The sequence below is a fragment of the Kryptolebias marmoratus genome, unplaced genomic scaffold (genome assembly GCF_001649575.2).
Source record: "Kryptolebias marmoratus isolate JLee-2015 unplaced genomic scaffold, ASM164957v2 Scaffold24, whole genome shotgun sequence".
Taxonomy (NCBI): domain Eukaryota; kingdom Metazoa; phylum Chordata; class Actinopteri; order Cyprinodontiformes; family Rivulidae; genus Kryptolebias; species Kryptolebias marmoratus.
In genome coordinates, this window is record NW_023665758.1 from 104,848 (window position 1) to 115,967 (window position 11,120).

An 11,120-nucleotide genomic window follows, 5' to 3' on the forward strand; every position below is an offset into this window, starting at 1 on the left:
GTGACATCCCAGAACAGTTAACCCCCCAAAGGTGTTCACACATTCCTAAGTGTGAGCAGTTCCTACATGTTACTGGGTAATAAAAAGTTTCAGTTGTTCTGACCTTCTTAATAGTGCTCACCCAGTACCACACCTTATTTCACACCTACATTATTAGTCATCTAAGCAAGTTTGAACAGTTCCTATGTTACTGAGATGCTTTGAGGAGTTGTTATCATTCATAAGCTATAATGCTGTCAGTGTATAAGGTTGCCAATCTAAGAATCACTCAAACAGTCACTCAGCATGGAGGTTATTAGAAGCAACAAAGGGTGGTGCCAAACTGTACCTGGATTGCTATCTTTATTTTAAGAAAGGAGCTACAACAATTGGATCCGGTGGCAGTGCAATCGACAGAGATCAGCTGGGTGTAATTATGCATGTACTGTCTCATCTGGCAGATAGGACAGGAGTTCAAGTCACAAAGTTACGCACAACCATGAAGGCAGTAGCAAAACAGTCGAGAAGTTGACCCAACTAGGTCTTTACATAGGCTCTCCTTGAAACCAGTAAAGAAGTCTGTGTCAGCACTGGGAAGATCCAAACCTGCAGGCAGAATTTTGCACATTAACGTTGTTGATGTCTACCCAAGGATCTATCCACTCTGTAAAACCTGGTTATCTCTTGTGAGTGAACTACCACTGGTGGCGCAGACCCAAGGCTATTTATGATCCATGAGTCTGGCCCTGGGCAGCATCAGCATGTTGTAGTGAAGCAGCTCCACCACTTAGGGCACTCTGATACTTGGTTCATGGATGGTAATTACTCCATGAGTCCCACCATCTTTGAGCAGCTCAGTGTGACACGAGCTCATCTTGGAGAGTCTGTAGTGACCTGTATATATGCCTTCCTTTCTGTAAAGAGTACACAGATCTATCAAAAGCTGCTTCAAGTAGTTCTTGATGATATGGAGATGATGCAGATTTATCCAGACCCATGTGTTGTTGTTACTAACTTTGAGTTAGCTTCTATCCAGTCTGTAGCTTTGGTGTTTGGACCTCAAGTCACAACACAGGGCTTCTTCCACCATTTAACTCAGAATATATGGAGAAAGATCCGGTCACTGAAGAAGACTGATCTGTACTGTACCACTCATAATGTCAAGCACTTTTGTGGGATGCTTGATGGGTGAGCCCCTCCTTCAGAAAACAAAGTGCAGGGTGGCATGGCTTATCAGAGGCAGCACATGCCAGATGGGATAGAGGACTTCATAGACTACTTCGATTCCATGTACTTAAGTGGAACCTTTAGTCGTGTTCCACCACCACTAAGTTTTAAGGGTTTCCCCCAGTGTATTATAAGCCTGGCGGGCTGCCAGGCTTTGATGACCCTGCCACCAGGCTAAGCTCCGCTTGTTTATTATAAATACGTCATTTTTTATGCACGTTTTTTTCCACCCGCACTGTCAGGTTTTCAGATATACCCAAGCGAGCAGCTCAGCCACAAACAAACGCAGAAACCAGCAGGTAACGGGAAGTGAATTTATTTACAGTGCCAAGGAATATTTACAGGGGGAACCGGAGCCAGGACCTGAGGAGCGGAGAATGAGGTGAGTATGGGATCGGAGAAGAGAGGAACAGCAGGTATGGCACAGGTAATGTTCCGTGTGAATAGTTCTTACTGAACAGGTATGAGTCCAGAACACAGAAGAGATGACGAGATTGATCCTTGTCCAGCGATGGTCCGGTGAAGGTTCCAGAGATCGAGGTCCAGGTGAGGTGAGTACTTTTCCAAGTGTAGGTAAGGTGCTGATTCTTAAGACGACTGACCAGTCTTGGAATCCAGGAGACAGTGGTGGCAGGAACAGGCAGGTTCAGTTGAGCAGATGAGTACTTAATTAGGCGACAGGCAGTAGAAAGCAGGCCAGACTGGTTCCAGAGAGATGGGTAATCCTGAACACAGGTTGGCAGAAACAAAAACAGACTAAGATCACGACAGGGAGTACACAAAAAACACAGCTAAGTCTCTCACAGGCTCTGCACTTTACCGAATGGTAAACAATGCTCCAGCGCTGGTCTGGTTCACACTGCAGCCTTAAATACTCCTCCAACTCTGATCAGCCTGATCCATCACAGGTGTGAGAGGAGTGATGATGAGGCGTCAGTCACCTGCTCAGGAGACGCCCACCAGGAAGCACTCACACACACAAAACCGCCAATCACCACACGCACCCCCAAAACCACTACCTTTATCTACCTCACCGTGCGAGGGTACGTGCGCCAACAATGACACAATCACGCTGTCCCCGCCCCTGCGCAAAGGTCCCTCACGGTGTCCCATTGTGCACCTTTTGTAACTTGGTGCGGCCCTGCGTGCCATACTCCATTCAAAATGGGGGATTTCTCTGCTCTAGCGGAGCTAGTTCACCTGTGTCAGCATTTATATGATCCCTCTGTGAGAGATCACAAAGATAACCAAACGGCTCAAAACTCATCGAAAGAGATTACTGCAGCTGATAAAAAGGAGTGTTTACAGACCACAGAGGGAAGAAATATTAGTCCTATGATGGGCGAATCACAACTAAAGCAAATAAGTACATAAATCAATGAAAGTCAAACTGAACGCTTTAAGTTAAAACATCCTCTCTGTATCACAGCCAGGAACACAACAGTTCTTCCTCCTGAATACGTGCAGCCATATTTGATTTGACAACTATCTGCTGTCTTTTTTTTTTTATCGTATTTCCACTGGTTACGTAGCGTACTGCCCCTCTGTCTTTTTGGAGAATATTGCACTGACGTAAGTGCCAAGTATAAATGCCTCCACCTCCCGCTCAGGTCTGCGTGCTGTTCATGGAGCCCTGCGTGACTCTAATGAACCCTGAGGCCAAGCCTCCTTCAGATACTGCTGGAGTAAGCGCGTCACTGGAGCCACAGCAATAAACTTCGAACGATCGGGTTTAACCAAAAATGGTTAGTTGAGCCGAAAGTCAGCGGGTGGTTTTACAAGACCGAATACGGTAAGCATGTTTTGTACTAAGTGAAAATATTATCCTTGTTTAACAGTAAAATGATGCTATTAAATTCAGCATTAGATATGCTTTGTTTTATTGTTACATGTAATGACCCAACATGCAGCCTGTGCCACAAAAAGCACAGTACAGTACAACATCTGTTTATTTTTCAGAGTTCTCTGTTGTTATTCATTGGCCTTAACATGAGACGTGTGTTGGTGCCTTGTTTGCACTTTTTCATTTATGTTAATTTAATTTATTTGTAAATGTGACTTACATTAGGATTCAAATTAGGTGCAATCAATTAGTATTTATTTTAATTGTATTTTTATTTTAAAAAGTATTTCAAAAGTGCCTTTTTGTAAAACTGTAGTTGTGTAAATATTTGGCACAAATATCTTACAATTTCACATAATAAATAGCCATATTTTCAACTTTCCTGTCAACTTAAATCTTTTTCTTTTTTTTACTAAATCATGGTCGGCCGGCTATCGGCCACCATCCACCAGGTTTAGCCTCTTTTCTGGGGGAAACCCTGGTTTTAGATACATTACACCACTGTTTAGCACACCCATCTGAAATGTGCACCAGGTCATCTTGGAGGGACAGAATAGGACAAATAATCCATGTGAGGGCTGAATACGTCCTTCTCCCAGCTTATCAGACATCAACACCCACCCTTCTGGTGTGCAGTGGATGGTTTCTGTCGAGACTATGCACTACTCAAAACACAGCCACTGCAACACAACAGAGGCAGACAATTGCAAAGCGCAAGTGACACAGTCATGTGGCACTTCAGAAACACCTTAAAAACCTGTGCCAGGACTGAGTAGTGGAGCGTAGATCTCTGGAGGACTTCCTCCATACTGTGGGGCACTGCATACAACTGGAGTGAATCTTGCAATCGTGATAAATATCTCATGTAATATTTTTAATCTCATGAAATATGCTTATATTTGTAATATAATATGTGTATGATGTATGATAATAATTAGTGATATATATATATATATATATATATATATATATATTGTGTGCTATTTGTGCAAAGTAATGTGTGGCTATTGCTAATAAAAATGAGCTTTTGCAGAGCTGAAGCCTTGCTGTGTGTACGCGCCTGGCTACTCCGCTGCTCAACCTCGGTAATGCTTGGTAACGGATTTATGGACTAATATCTATATATTCATGTATGAATGTGGATTTAGCGCCATGGAGACCTGGCATTGTATGGTTTCAAGTCTGTAATAAAGAAATACGTGGGAACTAAAAAGCTGTCGCTCTTTTCGGAGCTACACCGTAACACGTGTTTTATGCTAAGCTAGCTCTCTTCCTACGCGCAACCAACGCATTACAACTGGCGCCCGAACATCTCCTTTGGACCTCGGAATATTTTTGAGCCTCGCCAGGATTTCATCTGCCTCACAGGGTGTTTGCCAGGATCCGTTTTGCCTCAACTGGAGACTTGGTAATGCATTTTATGCCCTTTGCTCTATCGGCTCTGTGGGACCCGACTAATTCCTGGATTACAACGTAAAAGCGTTGCGGCTTTCCTAAAGGAACACAGAGTTTTCAACACACCTCATCAAAGTGGATTTTGCTGTTTGGACCGGACCTTTTTGGATTTGTGTTCGTCTCCTGTTCTTGACACAATATAACTAAAAACTATTTATTGCCTAAACTCAGAAGTTTCTCAAAAAAAAAAAGAAAAAAAAAAAAAGAGCGTGGACATTTAAAACCCCACTCTGCTGCAGACATATGACAAGGTGAGCAGTGACTTTAGTAACCTTATAACATGTTTTAATGGTTAAAAATAAAATACAGTATTAAGTAAGACATTTGCTGTTATCACGGTGTCTCTCTCTTTTTATTGCCAACACCAGTATCTTTGTTTAAATTTTTGGGTGACAGTAGATCTAATAGGTTTGACAGGATGTACATCCATTTTGTAGTCGACATAGATTACATCTGACTGACTACTTTATTTTCATTACGTAAATCTCTGCTGAGTTTTCTATGAGCACGATGGCCTGTCACCCAGATGTGTCTGATGAGAGTGACTGTGACTCTAACATGGAGCTTGTTTCCTTAACAATACATACAAATACTGACAATAAAAACACAGACCTTAACCAACAAGTACTAGACTTAAAACTAGAAGCTGACAGACTACATGACTGTTTCCGTGACTCACTAAACTTGCAGCAGAATATGCTTAAACAATGGGAGCGACTCAACAAAGAAAACCCAACTCCCCCTGCAGCTTATCAACCAAACATATCTCCAGTGGCTGCTTCTACACCTTATGTGCCTACTACAGCTAAAGCAGGAACTGCAGTCAACGCAGATTATTCTGACTCCCTTTTTCAGGCACACTCACTTGAACTTAATAACACTTCCAGAGTGATTGCAGCAGCTTTGCATCATGCCAATTTGGAACCTCCTGTGTTTGCTGGTGATGACAAAATACCACCTGAAGACTGGCTGCAAGCCGTTAGTTCTTACAGGTCCTCACTGAACTTGACTGAAACACAACTACTGAATGAACTGCCCCGCTTCCTGGCTAAAGAGCCCAAAAAATGGTACAAAGCGCTTAGCTCTCATATTACCTCATGGACTCAATTTTGTCAGCTGTTCCAGTCAGTTTTTCTGCCTTCTGATAACCAGGAACGCATAATTAGAGGACTATTGGACCGGGTTCAAGCTCCAAATGAACCACTTCCTACTTTTATTGCCCACATGTTGAGTGAGTTTGGCAAGGTAAAAAGCCCACCACCTGAGAATGAACAGGACTTCATGATCAGCAAACACTCACTTGAAAAGTACAGAGGTGCATTGTATGGGGCAAACATAAATTCTGTCATGGACCTCCTCCTACATGCTCACGAGCTTCACTCTGTTCTGGGACCCAGTAGACCCCATATTCCTTCACACTACAAGGAACAGCGAAAACCAGAACCACACTGTTTCAAATGCTCCCAACCAGGGTTCACCGCCCGCAATTGCCCCAGTTGCAACAACCAGACTTCTTCAAAACCGTCCACTGTGGACGCACCGACACTGGGCCCAGTGCGGACACCCAGCCAACACACTCCCTCTGATCTGAGTGGACAAACGACTGATAACAACGCCACCCCAACCCAACACCACACGAGGAAGTCGGAAAACTTCACAGGGGGGAGGACATTTCATCGAGGCCACCCTCTCTCCAGACGCTAACTGAGCCTCATCCACAAACACCTCCAGCTGAAGAAAAACTCTTTCTAGGACACATAAAGGACAACATTTCACAAGTACACTGGAATACTCCCTTGAGAACTAAAGTGAACTTTAATGCTACATCGGTTGAAGCTACTCTCGACACAGGTGCTTCCTTTTCAGCTGTTCGAGCTGACCTCATCACAGTCAATGGCACATTACCTATAAAAACAAGTGTGTGGAGTGGCCCACCAGTTAACCTTGCTAACAATGCTCCCTGCATTCCTGATGGTGTCACTTGGCTAAATATTGGCTTCATGAACAAAAACTTTTACCAACGTTTTGCTGTGATTCAAAATCTGTCTACTCCATTCATTCTCGGAATGGATTTTATGTTGAGAGCTTCTGTTTCTATCCACATTCCTACCAGAACCGTCTTCACAGATGAGATTCCCTGTCCTTTGGAGGATGAAGATGTGGCCAGTGTGCTCGACTACTCACCTACAAGGGAGACTATCATGTCCCTTGACACGCTGCATGGAGACATTGCAACAAAAGTCTCAGAGGCAAACCTTAAAGAGAACAACAAAAAGTCATTGCTTGACCTCCTCTCTAAGTTTGGACCTATGTTTGATGGCCACCTTGGACAGACGTCACTCACGGAACATGTTGTAGACACTGGCGATGCGAGGCCCATAAACCTTCCGCCTTATCGTACATCACCAACAAAAAAACAAGTCATTGAAGAACAGGTGCAACAGATGTTAAAGGATGGCATCATAGAACCATCTACGAGTCCATGGGCGGCACCTGTAGTGATTGTTAACAGACCTGGTTCTGACCCAAGATTTTGTGTGGATTTTAGAGGTCTCAACCAAATTACTCTAAAGGACTCCTATCCCTTGCCACGTGTGGACGAGTCCCTAGACTTTTTGGCAAGAGGGAAGTTTGTCTCTACCCTGGATTTGGCTCGAGGCTATTGGCAGGTTGCAGTTGCGGAGGACTGTAGGCCTAAGACAGCTTTTGTTTCGCACTGTGGCCTCTTTCAGTTTCGAGTGCTACCGTTTGGACTATGTAATGCGCCTGCAACCTTTCAAAGACTTATGAACTCTGTCCTCACCGGTCTCATCTACAAGACTTGTGCAGTCTACCTGGACAATATTGTCATCGCCTCCCCAACCTTTGAGCAGCACAAGCAGCTGGATTAACACTGAAACTAAAAAAATGTCAGTTCTGCCTAGATGAGCTCACTTTTCTTGGCTACCGCATCACACCATCCGGTGTTAAATTGGATCCAGACAAGATTAAAGTGGTAATGGAATTCAGCACGCCAACAAATGTGAAGCAAGTCAGACAGTTTCTCGGCCTGACGAGTTACTATCGTCGCTTCATCCAAAATTATGCCCGCCATGCAGAACCACTTCAAGCTCTCACAAGAAAAGAGGCAGTCTTCCACTGGGACGACAACTGTCGGAAAGCTATGAACATTTTAAAAGAACATGTCACATCAGCCCCTGTGTTGTCATTTCCTGACTTTAACCGCCCCTTTTTCATTCACACTGATGCATGCGACGTAGGACTCTGTGCAGCTTTAATGCAAAAGGATGACAAGGATCGAGAGTATGTTGTGGCATATGCTAGCCGCTCCCTTCACAAAGCTGAACTCCCCTATTGTACTTCAGAGAAGGAGTCTCTTGCTGTCATTTGGGCTCTTGAACACTTTTGCCCATATGTTGAAGGGATTCACGTCACCATCTTCACGGACCACAACAGTCTGAAATGGCTAATGTCTCATCAAAACCCAACTGGCCGGCTTGCCCGCTGGTCACTTCGCCTGCAGGACTTCGATTTCTCCATTGTGCACAAGCCTGGCAAGCACAATAAAGTACCGGACGCACTGTCCCGCAACCCTCTACCTACAACTGGTGACAGTCCTACTAATCTCTTGCCAGAGTACGCTGTCATTGGCAGTTTAGACATTCGTGCCCTGCCTCCTGCTTTGATCTCGGACCGTTCTCATGTAAGGCGGTTACAGCTGGACGGCTCAGTCACAGGTCCGCTCCTCAGAGACATTGAAGTGAACTCACAAACAGGTTGGGAGGAAGGTAACTTATCTCAATATGTTATTCATGATACACTGTTGTATTACAGAGACTCTCATCTAAATGTACTTTACACCTTTTGAAGGAACTGAAACTATTTGCACCCACCTCCATGAGAGGCTCCTTACTAAACTATTATCATGACCATCCCACGGCAGGTCACCTTGGTGTTTCAAAGACTCTTGCTAGACTGCGTCTTAGGTTTTTCTAGCCTAAAATGGTTTCTGATGTCAAACGCTATGTAACTTCATGCTCAGTCTGCCAGCTCACTAAACCTAGCCAGAGAAAACCAGCTGGCCTTATGGTCCCCATTGTACCTCAGAAACCATGGGAGTATGCAGGGGTAGACTTTGTTGGCCCACTGCCCCGCACTGCATCTGGTAATGCATATTTGCTTGTTTTTGTGGACTATTTCTCTAAGTGGATTGAAGTGTGTGCTGTTAGAGAAGCTACAGCCCAGGTCACAGCTACTAAGTTTCTTAGTGAAATTTTTGCCAGACATGGTTCACCCACTTACTTAATATCTGACAGAGGGTCCCCTTTTGTGAGTGAGCTCTTTGAACATGTTGTTTCTGCTTTAGGCTCTGTGCACAGACTCACGACGGCCTATCACCCTCAGACTAACGCTACTGAACGAGTCAACCGAACTCTCAAAACGGCCATTCGCACCTATGTAGGTGACAAACATACTTCATGGGACCAATACCTACCACACATTTGTTTTGCATTACATACTGCCTCTCATGATAGTACTGGACTGAGCCCTTCCATGATGCTTTATGGTCGTGAGTTGGAAACACCACTTGACCTTGTCACACAACCATCTAGTGACGGCATGGATGAGCCTGGTGTCCCTTACCCCAAAACTCTCAGAGCATCCATTCAGGAAGCTCATGACCATGCCAGAGCAGCACTTGACCATAGTCACAATAGACAAAAGCACTACTATGACTTGAGACAACGTCACACCACCTTTAGTGTAGGTGACCTTGTCAGAGTGAAGACCCACCCTAGATCAGATGCTCGCTCAAACTTTACAGCTAAACTTGCCCCCCTGTTTGATGGCCCTTTGCGTGTTTCCCAGAGACTTAGTGATGTTAACTATAGACTCTCTAGGACTGACAATGGTGCAGATGCTGGAATTTACCATGTTGTAAACATGCAGCCTTTTCATACATGGACCACTCTCTCTGACAGACGATCAGCTCCTCCTGCTGAGTGTGAGAGTTCGGTGGACATAGACACAGATGTTGTTGCTCCTCCGGTATCTCATGCGGATGCTGATGCTGACCTTCCTGACTCACTTCCATTTAGTGCTGCACCTGAAGCTGACTCTGCTCCCGCTGAGGACGATGTTAGTCAGGCCCTCTCTCCCAGATCTAGGCCACCCGACCCACTATGTTCTGGACGCTACAACTTAAGGCCCAGACATTGCCCCAGGATCACATCTGGTTGGTCTGATAATAGGTGGACAAATGTTTTTCACACTGACAGACTTGACTTGAGGTGATATGTTTTATTCATAAGTGTTTATTGCATTTTCTGTTGTTGTTCTATGGAAAAGTGTCATTCATTCTATATGACCTGTGTATTTATCTGTTTAAGTACAGTTCAGAAAGAAAAAAAAAAAAATTCCCACCGTCCTTATATTTTTGTTTGATTTTCATGAAAGTATTTTTGTTTGATTCTGCCATTCTTACCTGTGATCTATGTATAGGTTACGGCTAGGTGTTGGTTGATTGAGTCTTCAGTTTGTGCGGCTGAGGACAGCCTTTTTCTTTCCCGGGGGGACTATGTAACAGTCAATATGTATATCACTGTTGTAGTACCTTTTTAGCACCACACGATGGCGCCTCTCCTGTTCTGTTATAATGTTGTATGTTGTGAAGAAGAGGGCAGAGCTGAAGCCTTGCTGTGTGTACGCGCTTGGCTACTTCGCTGCTCAACCTCGGTAATGCATGGTTAAAGGATTTATGGACTAATATCTATATATTCATGTATGAATGTAGATTTAGCGCCGTGGAGACCTGGCATTGTATGGTTTCGAGTCTTGTAATAAAGAAATACGTGGGAACTAAAAAGCTGTCGCTCTTTTCGGAGCTACACCGTAACACGTGTTTTATGCTAAGCTAGCTCTCTTCCTACGCGCAACCCAACATGCGTTACAAGGGGTTTGTAAAAAGGCTGGAAATGAACCAGGTTATGATCTGAGTCCCTCAGGGGAAGGAGTTGCAATGTGGTATATGCCTCTTTGGTGTTGGCATACAATAAATGCAGTGTTTTCTTTTTTGTCTCTGGTGTGGCAGGTGATATACTGGGTGAAGGTGGGCAGAATGGAGGACAGGGAGACATGGTTAAATTCTCCAGAGATCAGGAGGACTTGTGGTGCTGTCTTTGGTGTCTACTGGTATCAATGTGAAGGACATTGCAGGCTGTTTCAACATTAGCGGACAGGGAGATATACAGTGTTATCACAATAACATTAAAAATCCTGTGGTGGATAATACTCGCTCTGATGCCAGGTGAGGGCCACCAACCCATCCATCTTGCTGGGAAGAGATCTTATGTTTCCCATGATGATAAACAAGATGACGGATCTATACATGCTTCTCCTGGCATGCCGACCACTGTCAGCGCAGGTCCCCTGTCTCTTCCTCCTCAGCTCACGGGGGAACATTCGGATACTTGTGTGGAGGCGGCAAAACAGCTCTAAGGAGCACAAGCAGCTGGTCCCTGGTGTAGACAGTAGGACCATAGCTGCCCATGGGGTCTTCAAAAATGATGAAAGTAAAAATAAAAAATAAAACCAAAGTAATCCATACTGTCATAAG